This window comes from Lissotriton vulgaris, chromosome 6 (genome assembly GCF_964263255.1).
Source record: "Lissotriton vulgaris chromosome 6, aLisVul1.2, whole genome shotgun sequence".
NCBI lineage: Eukaryota > Metazoa > Chordata > Amphibia > Caudata > Salamandridae > Lissotriton > Lissotriton vulgaris.
In genome coordinates this window covers 26,917,181-26,937,390 of record NC_141694.1, presented here as the reverse complement: position 1 = coordinate 26,937,390, position 20,210 = coordinate 26,917,181, and the positions used below count along the sequence as shown (strand labels likewise).

The window sequence follows — 20,210 nt, the reverse complement described above, 5'->3', positions numbered from 1 at the left end:
TTCTAATAATACTGCCGACCATTCTTTTAGTGAGTTACCCCCTCACGAGTTGTCTTACCGACTTGCGCTGCGCAACAATACATTCATTAGTATGTTACATCACTCTCATCAGACCAGCAACGCTACTAATTGTTGGATATGTGGCCGACTCCCTCCCTACCAGAAATATAGGGGAGTTCTGCCCCTCTTCCCGTACCCGTTCACACACAATGGTTCATGTGGAGCCTGGTTTAGTTTGATTAATGCCTTAGATTCAAATTCCGTAGTTTATCAGGGTAACTGGGTATGGGGAAACCTGAACACAGTTCTGCATAAAATGTGTTATCCTGACAAAGAGGGACTTCCCAGAAGGACAGGGACTGATCTAGAAAATGAAGTATATGGATTAGGGAAGTTTACACTTAATCTCATGATTCTGAATGTTGAATCCGAAACCGAGCCAGACTTGCCCACTATGTCAGTACTACCAGTCAAAGGTGAATTATGTGTCAGAAAGAATGGTTCCATACACCTGGGTCATAGTAAATGTACTACTGTGGTCGAATTTAGCGATAAGGGCAAGTCCACATTCAAAGCTACGCGTCATTCCTATTTCATTTGTGGTCAGACCGCATATGTACGTTTGCCTCTAGATTGGGATGGGACCTGTTACATTGGATTCTTACTGCCACCTGTTTTCTTAGCTCCACCTGATTATCACAGAAATTCCCGCCTAGTTCACAGACCCAAAAGAGATCTCCCAATTGTCGACTATACTGAGACAGCATGGGAACAGTATACAGATTTCAATAAAGGTCTTTTTCCCTATCTAGGAGCTATTTTCAATAGTAAGTCTATCCGTCACTTGACCAGAACCCTTGAAGCAGTAGTAAAAGAGACTACTTCCGCCCTAGGTAACTTGACTGAGGAACAGTCTGCTATGAGACTTGTCGTTCTTCAAAATCGTCTTGTTATTGACGTCATACTAGCCGATCGCGGAGGAGCCTGTAAGGTCCTCGGGTCAGCTTGTTGCGTTTTCATCCCAGATAATGCTCCGTCCGTATATAAGGCTATTACCCGTCTCCATAAGATAGCTAGTCAGATACATCAGAATCCAGGCACTTGGACTTGGTCCGGTTGGCTCTGGACTACTATTTCCGCCTGGGGATGGAAAATACTGTCACTCCTTGGAACAATACTACTTATAGTGTTCAGTTGCTGTCTATGTTTACAATGTGGGCCAGCGATTTGCGGCTTGTGCGCCACATCCTGCACTCCCCATTCAAGTCAACGTTCTAAAACCCATGTGAAAAAGGATGAGCAGATGATGCTCACTACACAAATAAATGGATTAATGAAGATTGATATATCATGAAGGGTCCGTAGGGAACAAGGAGGGAATGAGGAAATATAAATTTTATGGTCGAGAAATGTTCCCTAACGTGTACCCCACCGTCTCCATGTACGAGCTTAAAGTGCATGTAACTTCCCTCCTGTGCCAGCTATGAAGACGCAAATACATTTGCGTCCAACGTTAACATGTCCTCTTTCAGATCCACCCTGAATGGGTCGGATATTCCGTTCCTAAATATGCCTTGCCACCGTCTTTGTATGGTGCACTTTCACGTATTCCTGGCTCTGTGCGAGTTAGGCCCTGTTTTCTGTCATCGAGCCTCTTTTCGAAAGCATTTCTGCCTCCTGAAACTGCAACGTGGGATGCCCCACCCGTGAACTCTGTCCTACTCCCTGCGAGGCGAGCGGAGCCTGGCTCGGCCTGCCTGCCTGCCAAAGACAGTGTTTTACCTTCATGCTATCAGTATAGCCAAGCTCAGCTTCCCGAAAACACATTCCAGTCCAGCAGAATAGATAAACAAATCCCCGGCTGCAGAGCAAAGGGCCCGGCCTCTCTGTCTCCATGCAAGTAATTCATAGCTCCCGTCACCATGGTAGGCCCATGACCCCCTCGCTCTACACACAGACACGTAGGCACACATGCACGCATTCATAGTCAGTATAGGATAGCCTCTGCCCAAGAGACCTTTCCTTCTAGATAATATGGTTCCCAAACATCAGATATCAGATATGATATAGGAACGAGTTGATCTGACATGCCAGACTTCTGTCTCTTTCCTCTAGTGTAAATGTCAAGTCCCTTGCACCCTCCAGTTTCACGCAAATCATACGTCATGCAGCTGCGCGCGCATCCAGACTTCAGATTTCTGCTGACATTGCAAGATTCTGCTATGTACCCACCCACTTGTGACACTTTCATATGACGTCTTCTAGCACACACCTCTGTACACGCCCTAGTTCACGCCTTCTGATTACGTATTGCTAACACGTGTGTGTTCTTATCTTGTTCCTCTCAGCTGTTACGCCTTCGGCATTGATTTTCATTATGTGCATTAAGTATAAAAGTTATGTATTGTCAATAAAGTATGCTCTATCCCTTCCTGAACCCCAGTGGTGTCAGGAATCCGATATCCGGTTCTAGAACCATTCCTTTTGAAGGAATAAACCCCCTAAGAACTCTAACACCACGGACTCTGCGTCTTTCTTTCCGATTGAGTTATTTTATTTTAAGTACTTACCTGCATAGAAATTAGGACGGTAATTAAATATTTACCACAAAATAATACCATCTGTAGTGGTATCTATCCCCCACACAAAAACAGCAATTTATCAAGTGTGTGACGACACCAGCACCAGGCAAAGAGGTAAGTAATCAGTGTATCAGTATTAAATAAATCATCCCTTGAACGTGTGCACATCACATACATATAAGTATTCAAGGAAATACCGTGTTACTGACAATTAAAAAGTGCAGGCATCAATGCTAGGACACCATCATAAAAAATGTTAAACTTAGTGAGTTCATTTAAAATCTAGACTTGAACTGGCGGGGGAGCGAGGACGACTCAGTTTTGCTTTTTTTCGAGTGCCAGAAACCCACTAGGTTTGTAAGAAGAGCTGTCACCCACTAACCTAGTTGGCGGCATGCTTTATCATAGGGTTCCCAACCGGGTAGCCGAATGCCACCCGGTTGTACTTCAACGCCTGATTACAGCAGAGCGGAATTGGTGTTGTGTGTCAAGGAAGTGGTGGTAAAGTGGTGCAGGTTAAAAGTGTCTCTGGGTATCCTTACTGATTGATTATTTCATTCCCAGCAGCCTAGGACAAGGTTAAAACCAGAATAAGGACAACATGAAGGTTGATTGGTCTTGGTTTTCTATGTGGTCAACATGGAGGCTTTCTTCAGGACCAGACTGCGTGAAAAACAAGTGATATTGTGGCAAAAACACGCCACTTGTGAATTTTTCAGCACACACGCTGAGGTGTGCTGTGCATTCAGTGGTGACTACGTACTTACGGACACACTGGAAAATTTTTAAAAACCTGTAAGACAAAAGAAGAAGAAAAGGAGAAAATAAAAGCATAAATGACAATCTTTTACTCCTCTTTTTGTGCCACCTTCTTTGACTTATCAGTGTCTAAGGCATTCTGTGAGTCGATCGATTCATGGGAGCCAACCAAGTGGCCTGCATTAGTGCAACACACACAGGTGTGCTGTGCTCTACAATCATGGTGTGCATGCACTGCTGGTAAAGTAGACTATGCTGGGGTGCAATTATTGCATGCTTTAGCAGTTGTAATTCTGTATACTGAAAGGCAACGGAGACAGACAAACTGTGGTGGCACTGTGAAAGTGCCAATCATATCTCCCCGATGAGGTTGTTAGTGCTAGATTATGTTTTATGTGTATTGCGTGCCACCTCAACAGAATGTAATAAAAAGAACATACTTACACTAGCTACAGGTTGTCGTAACTTTAAGCAGATCCCGGAAGGACGACTGTAGTCACACACTGAGGGGTAAAAGAGGGAAAAGTGAAAAGTGAAAGAGGGAAGTGAGTTAAATGACTCAGTATGTAGCAAAGCCTGAGGCAACCTGTAAAGAGAAAGAAAACCTTACTTCGTCAAAGCAATACGCCTGCCTCTGGCACATATTTCAGTGCTTCTGGGGAATTTGGATGCTGCCCGAAAAGCAGGACGGCGCCTTTTTAAAAGAAGGTTTCTGGGCATTTGCAAAGGCTGGGCGTGCCTACGTTATCACATTCACTTCGTAGCATGTGACGTGCAGTCGTGAGGGAGACTAGAGTGTCAACCAGAGGATGTGAACCATTAATGGTTGAATATGGAAGCGTTGTTGTATTTGCTGATTGTTGCCGAATTAACATATTGGCAAGAGACATGTCTGTAGTTTACTAGTGAAATTTATATATAGGTAAACACGGGTGAGTACTGATATTGCTGTTTATCATTAGATGAGAATGTTGGAGACATGACTCATGGTTCATAATTCAAGCATAACAAAAAGCCAGAGTGCGGTCTAGCAATATACCCTCTAGAGAAATGTTAAATAATGAGGATCGGTTTTATTAAAAGCAAAAGTGTGTCTCTATACCATGAAGATCATGGATCTGACTGTAACGATTATGTACACATGTGTTCCATCTACATAATTTTGTGTTAGGAGAGTTTGACTCTAGGTAACCGAATAGGCAGAGTGTATATCAGACGTCTGTGGCAATTTACGGATAGATTCTGTCTCAGATGATTAATTTTGTCACATGTGATAGGTTTTCTGAGAATTCAGGCTATAGAGTTGTGTGTGCTCTGGCTTCTCATGGTGTTCACGAGGTGGGTGATGGAGCCTGTCAAGGGTGGACTTATAGGTGGAAGGGGCTGCAAAGGTCCCCCCTAGATGATTACTATGGGGGTTTGCCAAGGGCATTCCACTGTATATTGTCATTTAGCCCATGTAGATGTGAGGACAAGCGATAGATCCATTGCTGTTCTTTCTCTAGAAGGCCCAACGCTGGTTTTCTGCAGAACTGAAAGCAAAGAAATTGGCTTTGAGGAAAGCAGAACGCAAATGGCGACATGACTATGGCCCTAATCAAACGGCTGTTTTTGTGTCTCTATTAAAAGACTACAAAACAACTATCCTTCAAACTAAGGCAGAATATTTTTCTACTAAATTTTCTACTAAATTATTAAACTCTACCAATAAAGCGAGGGATATCCTCTCTATAGTGGACGAACTTTCTAAATTAGAATCATTGCTAAACCTGTTCCATCGCAATCTTTATGTGACTCGCTCAATACCTTTTTTATTGACAAAATTGATACCATCAAAGCTAGCATCCCCAAATCTACATCACCTTTGGTTCCCCACTACCTTTATACGAATCCGGTGCTTTTAGATCACATTCCACCCATTACTAGAGATGCTTTCCTTGCCCTACTCAACAAAGTTGGATCTGGCTCCCCGACGGATAGCTGTCCTCCGTATATCCGTCGAGACATTTTTTTGCACTGTCCGGATCCTCCTGTACTGCTTTTCAACAACTCCCTTGCCCAAGGGACTGTCCCCAATCTATTTAAGATGGCGGAAGTTGTCCCCCATTCTTAAGAAACCTAGCCTTGACCCACTAACTCCTGGCAGTTACCGCCACATTTCCCTGCTATCATATCTGAGTAAGGTCTTAGAAGCACATGTCGCCACTTGTTTTAGCTCTTTTGTAGAACAGACTCACTATCTGGACTCTCACCAGGCAAGTTTTAGACCTGAACCACCAAGCAGTTATGTATGAATTGAGAAAGGGGGCCGACCAGGGTACTACCCAGGCCCTGGTGATTCTCGTTCTGTCGGCTGCCTTCGACACGGTCGATCACCATCTTCTGATCGACTGTGTTGGTCACGCGGGGATTCAGGGCTTGTCTTTGAAATGTACTACTACCTTTCTTAGCAATCGCTCACAATCCGTACCCCTGGCCAGCTTTAGGGCAGAGCAAAACAATTTAACTTGTAGGGTCCCGCAGGCCTCTTCCCTTTCACCCTTACTTTTCAGTCTGTATGTTCTCCCCTTGGTCTTGGCCCTGCGTAAAAGAGAGGTCGTAGTTTTTAATTACGCTGACGACCTTCGGCTGGTATTTAACATCGACACTTCGGCATCATCTGTGTCCAGCTTCCAATCTACGATGAATTTCATCAGGGATTGGATGAATACCATTCAACTCAAGTTAAACCCAGACAAAACGGAGCTGATCCTTACTGGCGGGCGGTCTAACCCCTGGAATTCCAACTTTTGGCCACCAGCACTAGGGAGCCCCCCCTCCTTTTTCCATTTCTGCAGAATTCGGAAAATCAGCAGATTCCTTTCCACCGCAGCTCTGACCCAAGTGCTTCTCGCCTTGGTTATTTTGCGTATTGACTACGGAAGCTCCCTGTATACTAGCATACCAGTTGCATCGGTTGCAACTGGTCCAGAATCAGGCCGCTAAGCTCATCTTCGGTCAGCCTAAACACTGGCACATGAGTCTGTTGCTGAAAAGCCTTCATTGGCTTCCTCTACCCCAACACTGTCTGTTTAAGTTGGGCTGTACCATCTCCAAAGCCCTTTCAGGATGCAGGCCCGCTTTCATCGCCTCCAATGTACAGTGGTACATCCCCTCTCTAAACCTACGTTGTTCAAACACAAACTTGCTGGTCTGCCTTACTTTTACACGAAAAAAACATGGAGGTCTTAGATACACGACCTTGGCCCCCCAGTTCTGGAACACCCTCCCTCATAATCTGTGCACCGCCGATTCCTACATCAAGTTCAGGAAACTACTTAAGATCTGGCTATTTACCCAGGCGTATAACTGAAAACCCACTCCCTACTCTGCAACTGCTGCCGTCCTCCCTCAGCGCCAAGAAACCGCCTGGTGAACGTGCGCTCTACAAATCACCTTTAACATAACATAACATAACAATGCGACTCTGGAGATTAGGGGTGTTTGGTTCCAGTGTTTCGATCACCACCCAGCTCATATCGTTGGTGGTGTGTCCAGTTTCCCAAAAATAATTTGTCATGCGTGTGGTGTTTCTTTTGCAGCGGATATTACTCCGGTGCTCGCATATGCGTGTTTACATTTTTCGGCTGGTCATGCCGATGTATGTCAGTCCACATGGGCAGATAATTTGGTTAATGGCATTAATGGTATTGCAATATGTGTGTTTCCGAATGTGCCAGATCTTCCCTGGTTCCAGGTTCAGGCTTTTTCTTAACAACAAATTTTATTTGGTTTTGCTTTAGAATGGCGGGTGATAGCCCGATAATGACCTGTAGGAGAAAGTTATATCACAATAATTCCAGTGTTTATACCAAAATTAAACACCTGCCAAAACATGCAGGAGACATAACTCAAACAAATTGCAGACAGTGTCAGATCTCAAGATCTGAATAAACAATACATTAGCATGGAAGACCATTAAAAAAAAGAAACAGTGCAAGATAGTCGAGACATTATACATGAAAGATGGGACACCTATCAGGGGTCTGTAAGTGGTAAGGGGGGAAGCTCGGTCCCTCGATATGACGCCCATCGGGTTCAGATTTTCCTATGCTTGGCTGGGCAGCTTCGAGCTAGAAATACTACCATTTCTGCCCCCATACACCTGTGCAGTTCAGTCTTCCATTTACCCAGTTTAGTGGGAGACATCCCCTTCCATATTGCGCTATGTCTCTTTTAGCAATAGAGAGAGCCAAGAACAGCAATTGTTACTTATATATATTGCCACCAATGTCGTCTGTGCTATGCAAGAGGAAAAGTCGCGGGTCAAGTGGGAGTTCCCATGCTAATACCTCCTGGAGGCTGGGCCTTATTCTACGCCAAAAGGGTTGCAAAGCTGTGTAACACCAAACTGTATGCAAAACAGGTTCAGGCTTTTGGTGGGTTTCGTCAGGTGACACACACTGCAATTACCACATGGGAAATGGCCTGTTACGTTTTGGGAGGCCCCACGCATTTAGTACGGCGTTGATGGGTCTTTGCGGTTGTTGTGGGCGTGTTGACCCTGAAGTGTCTTTAAGGCTTCTTGCTTGTTTGTACGAAAACAGGGGCTTGTCCCAGTTAAGTTTGCCGGTATTTAGTATTCTCCAATTCTTTTGGTATAATACAGGAGTTTTTGTTCGAGATCGAATTGTAGGTGGTCACGCATGAAAGAGGGTTAGTTGTTGCAGTGCGTTGTGTCTGCTCCAGAAGCCCATCACGGTTCTGGTTGCGTGCTCATTTTTTCGCCTTGTCAATGATCCTGTCCGGTAGCCCAATTCTTGCAATTTGGTGGTCAGAGACTGGCCTTGGTACTTGAAATCCTTTACATCACTGCAGCTTCGGCGTAGGCGTAAATATTGCCCGAATGGCAATTTCTCCCGTAATGTTCTTGGGTGAAAGCTGGTATAGTGTAAGAGGGAGTTCCTTGCTATCAGTTTGAAGTGGGTTTTGGTTTTGAGTTTGCCGTTTTCGGCTGGGATGTCCAGGTCAAGGAAGGTGATATTGTCCCTGTTCATGCTAAGGGTGAACTTCAGATTAGGGTCACGTCCATTGATTCATTGGAGAAATGTATTGAGAGAATCGGTGTCACCTTCCCAAATCAGAAATATGTCATCAATATATTGTTTCTAGAATTTTGCGTTGGCGTGAAGCGGAGCACCTGGAAGGCTTCAACAAACTTGCTGAGGTCTTCCATAAGAGTGCGCGCACGCTAAGAAGCGCACCCTACCGGGAGGAAGACTTACCCGGATATACTGGTGGCGAGTCCACCCCAGACTTCGACCCTGAAGAAGGGTTTCCCGAAGGTGGAGAGGGCGAGGATGAGGAAGTGTTTGGGGATGATGACAATTCCTCTGATGATATGTTTGATTCGAGCAGGTCTTGGCGTCCGCACTCTTCTTGTTCTGATGTTGGTGATGGAGACCAGGTTCGTGCGGATATGTTTAACCCTACCTTTATCTTCCATCCAAGAACTTCTGATTGGGTTCCTGATAAAAAGACGGCGGATTATGTTGCCGCAAAGATTAGGCAACCTCTTTCTCAAGAGGTGAGATCTCGCCTTAGGTCAGAGTGTCCTAGACCGTCTCTCCCCAGTGGTGTTGCTAGTACCCCTGAGTTGGACCCCAAACATTGCATCTTTTTTGCTAAATACTTGAAAGATACGAAAAAGGGGATAGATCGTTCCTGGAGGGCTTGTCAGGACAAGCTTCTTGACGTTGTGGGGCCCCTAACTAAAATCATAGAGTTTGCGGAACGGTCAAGAGAGTCAGGCCTTCCTCTCTCAACGGATGATGTTGCGGGATGGGCGCAAAGGGCTATGTGTCTCTTGGGCAATGCCAATTGTGCCCTCTCTGCCGAACGTCGCAGTTCTTTACTTTTGAAAATTGATCCCAAGCTGGGAGAGCTATCTTCTTCTGAGGCAGGATCTGTAGCTCAAGGTACGCTCTTTGGTGACCCCTTTGTTAAGGAGTTAGGGAAATTTGTAGCCACCTTTTATGCCCTCGATAAGGCTCAGGCTTCTATGAAGAAGATTTTCCCCAAGATGGTTTTTGGTGGGGCCGGACGAGGCAGGGGTCGCTCTTCCAGCCAACAGTTCAACCAAGGTCCCAATAGAGCCCAGGTGAAAAGAAATAATGGATGGAACAATGGCAGACAAGGAACCTTCTATCCTTTCCGTGGAGGAAAGGGACAAGGCAGAGGCCGTGGTGGCAACCAGAATTCACGAGGATTCAATGGTAAGCTTGGATATCCTCTCACCTGTTCGTCTGGGGAGCAGAATTTCTCTGTTTCTATCAAACTGGACAGATCTAACGTCAGATCCTTGGGTGTTTGAGACAGTTCAAGGGATTCACATAGAGTTCTACGGGTCCCCCATCCAAACATCTCGTTCACGCCGTTGGTTTTTTCAGCCTCAGAGACCAATCTGATAGATCACGAGGTTCTAGATCTTCTTTCAAAGGGTGCTATCGCCCATTCCCATCTTCATCCGCGCGGATTCTTAAGCAATTTATTTCTGGTGGAAAAGAAAGAAAAATACTTCCGACCGGTAATCAATCTCAAGTCCTTCAACGAGTGGTTGGTTTACCGGCACTTCAAGATGGAGGGAATCCATCTGCTCAGAGAACTCCTTCTACAGAACGATTGCTTGGTCCGGTTAGACCTCAAAGATGCGTATCTGTCAGTACCCATTTTTCCCCTCATTGCAGGTTCCTGCAATTCCATTGGAATTGTCAAACTTACGAGTTCAAAACTCTTCCCTTTGGTCTCTCCCCAGCTCCTTGGTGTTTTACCAAGCTTCTTCACCCAGTGGTGGAACATCTACGCATAAAGGGGATTTGGCTGCTAATTTACCTGGATAATATCCTGCTCATGGACCAATCCAGGGATCATCTTCTCCTTCACCTACAGATTACTATATCCCTCTTACAGAATCTGGGGTTCCCCATCAATGTCCAGAAATCGGACCTGGTTCCCCAACAGAGCATGATCTTTCTAGGCTTTCTCATCGACACAAAGGATGCCACCTTGAATCTTCCATCTCAAAAGATTTCCAAGATCAAGAAGGATATTCGGCAGGTTCTCCGCAGAGACAGGATCTCCCTGCGACAGCTAGCCAGGATTGTTGGTTTGTTATCATCCTCGATTCAAGCCATCTTCCCGGGTCCTTTACACTACAGGGCCCTTCAGAGGCTGAAAGTCTTGCATCTTTGCAGGGGTCTCACTTATTCAGAGTTGATCTCTCTTTCCTCGGAGGCCAGGTCGGAACTTCTTTGGTGGATGGACCATATGGAAGCCTGGAATGGGAGAGCGATCTTCGGCTCCCGTCCGGATGTAGTGATAGTCGGATGCCAGCCGTTTGGGCTGGTGTGTCCGATGCGGATCTCTTTCGGTGGGAGGTCGGTGGACGGAGGAAGAACTCCTTCTCCACATCAATTGCCTGGAACTCCTAGTGGGCTCCTTTGCCATCCGCTCTTTCACGACCAACAAGGTGCTGTTGTGTCCTTCTCCGGATGGACAACACGACGGCGTTGAGGTACATCAATCGCCTTGGAGGCACTCATTCCAAAATTCTGGTGGATCTCGCCAAGGATTTCTGGTATTACTGCCTCCAACGTCAGATTTCAGTGACAGTAGAATATCTCCCGGGGATCAGAATTGTGTGGCGGACTGGAACTCCAGGATTTTCAGGGATGCCAGCGACTGGAGACTGGATCCAGGAGTGTTTTATCAGATTGTGTCCCTTTGGGGCTTCCCCAGGTGGATCTTTTTGCCTCCAGATGGAACGCTCATGTTCCCCGGTTCTTCAGCTGGAACCGGATCCGGGAGCGGAGGCGGTGGACGCCTTCCTTCAGGATTGGTCGGGGATAGCAGCTTAAGCCTTTCCCCCCTTCCTTTTCATCCAGAGGGTTGCAGCCCAGGTCTGCAGACAGAGGGCTCTCTGATTCTGATTACTCCAATCTGGGGAGCCCAGATTTGGTTCCCGTCCCTTCTAGAATTGTCTTGGGACAGACCTCTTCGGTTGCGGTCTTTCAACAACATTCTCTCCGATCCTCTAGGACTTCCTCACCCCCTGGTTCTCCAAGGCCATCTACATCTTATGGCATGGAAGATTTCAGGAGACGATGGTCTGACTTCTCGCTTTCACGAGAAGCTGAACTCCTTATCCAGCAGGCTTGGGCCCCGGGTACCACCAAGCGGTACAGATCAGCTTGGAGACGATGGGTTCGTTGATGTGTGGCGAAACACCTGGATCCCGTGGGCGCCTCCGTTGCACAGGTTGTGAACTTCCTGTCTGAGCTTTTTCATCAGAAATTGGCTTATTGCACTATCAACTCTTTTAGGTTAGCCATTTCTGCTGGTCACTCTCATGTGGATGGGGCTCCGATTGGGGAACATCCGTTAGTCTGTAATCTTTTGAAAGGCATTCGTCTTTCACATCCTCCAGAGCCTCGTTACTTAGGTTTTTGGGACGTTAATGTGGTCGTTTGTTTTCTTTTATCTTGGCAAGATAATGACTACCTCTCCAGGAAAGAGATTTCGGCTAAACTTGCTATTCTCTTGTGTATTATTTCTTGTAAGAGAGTGTCAGATGTCAGCTCCTTGATATTTCTGCCCGTGTTTCTTCCCCGGATGGGGTTACCTTTACCATTTCAAGAAGAACTAAATCAAGTACAAGGTCAGTAACATATCCTGCTTTTCCAGATTCTCTGAAATTGTGTGTTGTTAGATGTCTAAAATCTTATGAGAATATGACTTTGGAGATTCGACCTACGGGTGAGCAGCAGCTTTTGATTGCCATTAAAAAATCGATCGATCGAGCCGATTCTGGCCCAATACAAACCAAGATTACATGACGGCGCTGAACATCGTAGAACGCAGCCAAACAAGGGGTAAATAGACAATACAACTAACGCAGAGGAAGCCAAGCTGAGCCACATAAGGCAGACAAATAGAAGCAGCAGAAAACAAACCTTGGCATAGCCCTCCCAGAAGCGCATGCAGGAAGACCACAACAGGCAGCGGGTCGCCACAAGCAGTAGCAGCAAACTCACAAGAGGATACACAGCAGAAGCGCACAAAGGGAGTCCTGGCGTCCAGTAAAACCAGAACAAGAACAATAAAGTGGCTCAGCAGGTTCACTTTCAGCGAAACCACGAGAGACAGGGCAACCGAACAAACAGGTAGCAGCGGACCACATCAAGGAGGCCAACAGACATGCCAACAGAAAAAAGACCAGTTGTCTATATACCTTGCGAGAAGAGGGTTTGACAAAATGGCTGGCAGGGATGACAAGATAGCCAGTGACAACAAGAAACTAAGGAAGGAAGTGTCGGAGTCGCCAATTAAGCTGAAAAACAACCCCACAAACGACGCAGCGATGGACATACTTCTCAAAAAAATCACGGAAGCCAATGTCCTGGCCAAAGCAACAAAAAATTCCATCGACAATATGCAGCTAGAGCTTACAGCCATACGAGCGGATCAGAACAAAATTTCCAGCAGGGTCAATGTAGTGGAAAAGAGAATAAGTGACATAGAAGACAGCACAGCCAGAACAGACAGAGACATGCACTACGTAGCTAAGGCGACCAACAACCTACAGAGAATGTTTGCAGAACAGGAGGACAGAAACAGGAAGGGGAACATCAGCCTCTTAGGTGTGCCGGAAGACGAGGAGGAAGCCGCAGGTTCGTGCGCGGCAATGCTGGAAATCCTACCACCCAAACTGACCGGCCTCAATTTTGACAGATCCTTCAAGATAGACACGGCATTTAGAGTACCAGCAACAAAACAACCGCAGGGGAAAGGTCCGAGACCCATCATATGCAAGCCAATGAGAGCATATCACACTGATGCCATTTTTGCCTTTGCGAGGAAAGGACAAACAGTGAAGTGGAATGGCCACAAGATAATAATAACCCAAGACTTCTCGAAGGTGACGGTGGAAACTAGGAAAGGCTTCCTACACTCAGAGAGAGACTAAAAAAAGCTAACATTGCCTTCAGTTTTGCATAACTGACAGGAGAGGCACGCGTATCTTTGATGACCCAGCCGATCTACGAAGATACCTTCAGGGACCAGAACCGGAGGAAATGGACGCACAGAGCCCAGGAGCGGCTAAGAGAAGAGCATCATCGGACGACTCAGAAGGCGGCGCGGCAGGGAGACACTGAAATGACAAGCACGGCCAACAGGAACATTGATCAAGCATCACCTTAGACTACCTCAGACAACGTAGCTACCTCAAACGGCCACCTCGGCATGGCGCAGCCAAAACTGATCTACTCCTAAAAGTACTACGACTCTGGAGGGGGACACAGGAAAGACAAAACACGGCCAACAGGGGCATTGATCAGACACGATACCACCTAAGACTACCTCAGACTACGTAACTACCTCAAACGACCACCTCGGCATGGAGTAGCCAAGACTGAACTACTCCTGAAAATACGATGACTCTCAGCGAGGACCGAACACTGCCAATCGTCGGGCATACCCATTGACATATCCTTTACTAAATGTGGACAGTGCCTACATGGGAGGGCAGGGTGAAGTGGACTCGGGGGAGCGGGGGCGGGAGGACCGTTGCTGTCGCGCGTTTACAGTACGTTGACAAGGGGTGGGGTGGGGCGTGATGGGGGGGTGCGGGCAGGGCAGGGAGCCAAGCAGCATGAACAATCGCAATCGTGTGGAGACACTTTCACTCTTCTTTCCTTTCTATCTACAACCTTTTCCACACTCTAAATCAATCCCGAGGGGGGAAGACCGATAACAGACTGGGGAAAACAGTCAGAATGAGCACGGAGCGAGAAGCGTGGCCAAACTCTAGCATCTGCGCGAGAGCAAGCGAGAAACACAAACCACCATGATCACATCAACCCAAACACAAATAGCCTCGGACATCAAAATAGTATCCCTAAATGTCAAGGGCCTCAACCACCCCATAAAACGCCGGAAAACACTAGAATATTTAAACAAACTCAAGGGCGACATATATGTCCTCCAAGAAACTAGGGTCTCAGTGGAAGACGCGAATCGCCTCAGGGCAAGATGGATAGGCGAGATAGTGTGTTCACCAGCGGTGAACAAGAAAGGGGGGTGATAACCATTATCAGCAAAAACGCCAAACTCACGCTACACGGCTACCAAGCTGACACAAAGGGAAGAAGGCTAACCACATGCCTTAAGAGAGGGGAAGAAACCATACATGTAGCCAACATATACGGCCCGAACTCAGCAGACAGGGAATTCTGGGAGGATGTGGAGAAGGAGCTCAGCAACATCCCTCAGGGAGAGCTGCTGATCCTAGCGGGAGACATGAACCAAACCATTGACAATGCCACGGACAGACACCCGCACAGAATCAGCCATACAGCACAAGAGCAAAACACACTCAAGAACATATGTGCCAAGTTAGAGCTGTCAGACCCATGGAGGCTACAACACCCCAGTGCCAGAGAGTACACATTCTACTCACACCCGCACAACTCATACAGCAGAATTGACTACATACTCATGTCCTCCACCCACACACACCTCACAGATTCAATGGAGATCGGCCCTATAACAATCTCAGATCATGCACACATAACCCTCTCAATCAGCGGGAAGCACAGTGAGAAGCCGAGTCGTAGCTGGCGTCTCAATAGCGACATACTAGAAAGCCCTGCAAATATAACGGAGGTAGAAGGTGCGATAAAGGAGAACCTAGCATTTAACGACACTGCAGAGACAGACACCACAACCCTTTGGGAAGCACTAAAAGCCACGATAAGAGGTAAGTTTCTGAGCATCAAAGCCAGGATGAACAGAAACAGGAACAAAAAAATAATAGAACTAGAAAACCAGATAAAGGAGTTAGAAAAGAACCACAGTGCGAACCTTGTAGACAGGAACACACTTACTGCACTCACCCAAAAAAAGTATGAACTTAACAAAACACTAAGAGAAAGGGCAGGTACTTGGATTAACAAGTACAAATCCATAAACTTGTGCTCAGCAAACAAGGCAGGCAAAGCACTAGCATGATATTTGAAGGCAAAGCAAAGGCAACACTCGGTTGCAGCGATAACAGACAAAGCGAACAAGACATACACGGCTAACAAACAAATCCTGGAAACCTTCAGGGAATTCTACAAGGAACTATATACGGCGGACAAATCACTGGCGACAGACGGAGGAGCTAACTTGCTAGACAAACTTGCACTCCCCAAACTCACTAATGAACAAAGAGACTCACTTGAGCAGGACATAACTGAAGCCGAGGTAGGGATGGCAATAGACGCCCTAAAGCCAAACAAGGCGCCGGCCCGGACGGGTACACGGCCGCCTTCTACAAACAATTTCAGCACCTGCTTAAGGGCACCATGGTCAAAGTCTTCAGAACATGCGCAAACAGAGGTAGCATGACGAACTCGATGGCGTAGGCGAACATCATTGTCATCCCCAAAGAGGGGAAGGACCCACAGCTCCCGCAGAACTACCGCCCGATTTCACTAATAAACGTGGATTGCAAAATCTACGCCAAAGTAATGGCAGCAAGGCTGAACACCTACCTGCCTCACCTCATACACAAATCGCAAGTAGGCTTCCTGAAGAACAGACTCTCACAAGACAACACTAGACTACTATGCCACCTCATAAACAGCACGGCCAATAGCATGGAAAAGGCAGTAATGATTGCGCTAGACGAAGAAAAGGCATTCGATAGAGTCTCATGGTCCTTCCTCGACCAATGCATGCGCAAATTCGGCCTAGGTGACAAATACCGAGGTATGGTGATGTCACTCTACCACAACCCCGTGCACGGGTAGTGGTCAATGCGACAACGTCGGCAGTGTTCACCCTAGAGAGGGGGACAAGGCAAGGCTGTCCACTCTCACCAGGCCTATTCCTACTCGCACTAGAACCACTCATCCACATGATTAGGAACGACCCACTGATAACAGGCGTACACGTCGGAGAGAACGCGTTCAAACTGGCGGCGTACGCTGATGACATCCTAATCACCACAAATGACCCAGAAACCTCAATCCAAGCTCTAATGCAAACAATTGAGGAATATGCACATGTCTCAGGATACAGACTAAACCGCGATAAATCTGAATGCAAGCCAATGAACTGCCACACAACAAAAACAGTGCTAGGCACGCCCGGACTAGCCTGGCAAACGAAGCCCTTAAAATACCTGGGTCTCCTCTTTGGAAGAGACCTAAGGTCGACCCTCGACCACAACGAGGAGGCAATGCTGAAGAAGATCAGAAGCATACTAGAGGCCTGGAGCCCGAAATTCATCAGCTGGTGGGGTCGAGTCGAGACGATCAAGATGATGATCACACCAATGCTGAATTACCTGCTAAGTATGCTACCGCTAACCCTAACCATAGACTTTCACAAAAAACTAGACAAGGCAATCAACTCATTCCTCTGGAGGGAAAAAAAGCCAGAATCAGCCTCTCGAAACTCAGACTGAAGAAAGATCTGGGGGGGCTGAACATGACCAACTATAAGGCCTTCCAAACAGCATGCCTGGCAAAACAAGGCATACACTGGATCTCCCCTACGCCAGACTACACGCCAGTCTGGATTGATCTGGAGAGGGACATCCTGGGAGGGGGTGGGGGGCGACGACCCACTAATGGCACTGACGGCAAACAAACACCCAGAGGCCAATAATGCAATCATCAAAAATACCAAAGCGGCGCTTCTCAGAGTAGACAGAGATATGGAATTCAGTATTAAAGGGTCGAAATCGGAATCAATCTGGCATAACTCCAGAATAACATACAGGGGGAAAACAGTAACGAGCAAAGAGTGGTATGGGAGGAGCATCACAACACCAGCCCAGCTGGAGATAGGGAACAACCCGCTCACATTCGAAGCGCTACAACGCACACACAATCTACCAAAAAAGGAGTTCTACGAATTCCTCAAGATCAAGGCGGCAATCACCAAAGCCAACCTCTCAAAACACAAACCCTCCATCATACAGTACACACACAACCTAAACAAGATTGGCCATCAAACCGCACACATATACAAACTCATCACCCCTCGCACCACAACACTGAACAACAAAACCTTGGCATTCTGGGAAGGGAAGCTAGGGAGACCTCTAAGTGAAGGAGAGAGGGCCAAGTTCTGGGTCTCAGCCTCCAAAAACAAAGTAACCTCGCAGCTAGCCCAAACAAAGTACTGGCTACTAAACAGACTATACTGGACACCAGCCAAACTTGAGGCAGTAGGTGCCAATGAAACAAACTCATGCTGGAACTGCCACAAGGCAAAGGGTGACCTGTCCCACATCTTATACGAGTGCCCCAAGGTCATGGTGTTCTGGCGCAAAGTACACAACTTTATTGACACGCTCATAGGAAGTAACACAAAACGTGGACTACCTGGTCTTGCCACAGCCTTTATGGCCACAGAGCTCCAATCCAAAGAAGACCGCGACCTAGTTGACCTCCTGCTAACAGTGGCGGCCAAAACAATTCTAGCTAATTTGAAAAACACTGGCAAAGCCACTTTCAAGCGATGGTTCAACTGGGTAACCTTCTTGAGGGGGGCCGACAATATCACCGCAAATCACCACTCAGCGAACCACACCGCCAAGGGGGAATGTGGGCCGCCTTGGACGCTCACCTGGAGCGATAAAGCCCCCCCGCCCCTACCCCCCCTTTGTTTCCTTTTTCTCTCTTTTCCTCTTCTCTTCTTCTCTCTCAACCGCAGCCAAGAATTGTGATATACTGCATTGTATTATACTTGCAAAATCTATTTTCAATAAAATACTTTGAAATTTAAAAAAAATCATTTCATGCGGTATCTTCCCCTACCATTGCTAGATGGGTCAAAGGGATCATCACTGAATCCGGTATCGATGTCAGGCATTTTGGGTTTCATTCTACTAGGGGAACTATGGCCTCCAAGGCTTTCCAGGTAGGTGCCAGATTGGAGGACATTATGAATGCGGCTGATTGGTCTTCCGAATCAACTTTTAAAAAGTTTTATTTTAAACCAATTCATGAAGCTGCTGAGCTGGTGGTAAGTAAGCTTTGAACTTGCATAAACCTCGCCTCTGCTTCCTGACATAGAATGAGAAATTTCCTAGTTATCACAAAGGAAAGTTTCAATTCTATTAAGGACGCGGAGGCGAGGATTATCCCCCCCTGGCTTTTCTAGCCTCCCTCCCTTATGCTTGGAGATCTTGCTGGAGGTCATTCTTTCCACATTTCAGGAAAGTAATGTTTTCTTGGGTACATTATGTTCTTGTGCATCGATTCTGTTATGTATATTTGCACTTTATTTCGAATTATGTTTATGCTGCTGATAATGCTTGCATTTGCATTTTCACTTTATTCTGTGGTTTTTCTCTTGTATTATGAGATTTCCATGGTCAAGAGGTTATTACGTTTTCTATTCTCCTAGGATCCGATCAGAAGAGGGATTAGACTGGGGACGACTTAACTTCCTACAGCGACGAAAGAGGACGGACTTCGGCGTGGGAGCTATTATATATATTCGGAAGGACTGTGATAGGTGGACTGGTTACTATAGTTACTGCCATGCCTCATGGGATATGTAGTGGCAGTCTCTGTTTTTTCTGTTTCTTCTAACTTGTGGTCTAATAAATGGAGTTAGGACATGCATAAACCTCGCCTCTGCGTCCTTAATAGAATTGAACCTTTCCTTTGTGATAACTAGGAAATTTCTCATTTACACTTCGTTTTGTAATTTTTGGCAAGCGTAATTTCAGTTTTTTACCAGCTGTTCCGAACACACTGGAACTGCTTCTGACGCATATGAGAAGTTTCACTGCCCACCCTAGATTGTGCATACGCAGAATCTGAAGAGGAATCCCGGCATGGCAGGTTAGTGCTCGACTCTCTCTGTTGGAACCAAAACAGACAACAATAAAATATAGAGAGGGATACTCGCAGAAAAGCATATCTGTGTTCAATTAATGTGTGTACAAAATGCACAGGCATACAGATCTTTTGCTTCTTTGCAGCGCAGACACCTCCAGGGTCTCTTGCTGCATATGATCAGATTACAGCTCACCTTTTTAAACCACACAAAAAACAAATTGTGCAGTATCTGCGTATGTGCAGAGTCAGAGACACGCACAGCGGATGTGCAGATCTGCGCATGTTCAGTGCTTCAGACACTCGAGGCGGACGTGCATGTCTACAGGTTGTAGGGTACTTCCGTTGACAGTGTAGTGTTCCCATAGTCTGCGCATGCTCCGTGTCTATGCACAGTTCGGTTAGGGTGCGCATGCTTTGAATGTAGTGTCCTCATAGTCTGCGCATGCTCTGAGTGTCTGTGCACAGTCCGGCCAGTCTGCGCATGCTCCGAGCAACAGCCACGGCTCGGACTTCACAACCTGGTGCAGTGCACAAAGCGGGTCCTGCCCGGCGCGGGCCACCCTCGGCTGCGGCGGCGCTGTGACTCGCTGGAGGGACCGAGGCCTCACTTTACCCGCGCCGCCCGCCACTTGCAGAGGACTCCGAGGTTAGCGGCGTGACCTCGAATCACCCAGAGGTCAGGGACGCGGCCTCCCGGGGCCATCAGGTCGGTGTCACTTGTTCCTGCGCACGTTACTCCTGGGGGGTAGAGGGGCCTTAGAGCTGGTCTGTCACCAGAGGTCGGTTTCTTATCCCTGCACTTTATGTTTTTACGTTTGTACTTTTGAAGTTCCCTCCGGATTGTGATTTCCCCCCCCCCCCCGTCCCCCAGCAGCCCCCGTTTTTGTCGCCGCCCCTTTCTTCCGGTGCCCTCGCGCCTGTGGAGCATTTGTCCGCTGCGCGTGCATTGTTACGTCACCGCCTGCTCACTCTTGCCCGTTTCTTG

General features: G+C 47.0%; 2 protein-coding genes across 2 annotated transcripts in view; both read left to right on the top strand.

Annotated features, from left to right (window-relative positions):
* Nucleotides 1-19,005, top strand: part of LOC147706738 (uncharacterized) — a 101,561-nt gene extending 82,556 nt beyond the window's left edge. The window contains exon 3 of the transcript XR_015296589.1: nucleotides 18,786-19,005. The gene's annotated coding sequence lies outside the window, so the exon portion shown is untranslated. The remainder of the gene's footprint in view (nucleotides 1-18,785) is intronic.
* A 716-nt stretch (nucleotides 19,006-19,721) lies between these two features.
* The window catches only part of LOC147706737 (uncharacterized), a 138,798-nt gene continuing 138,309 nt past the window's right edge, over nucleotides 19,722-20,210 (top strand). Inside the window, exon 1 of the mRNA XM_086925880.1 lies at nucleotides 19,722-19,931. The gene's annotated coding sequence lies outside the window, so the exon portion shown is untranslated. The remainder of the gene's footprint in view (nucleotides 19,932-20,210) is intronic.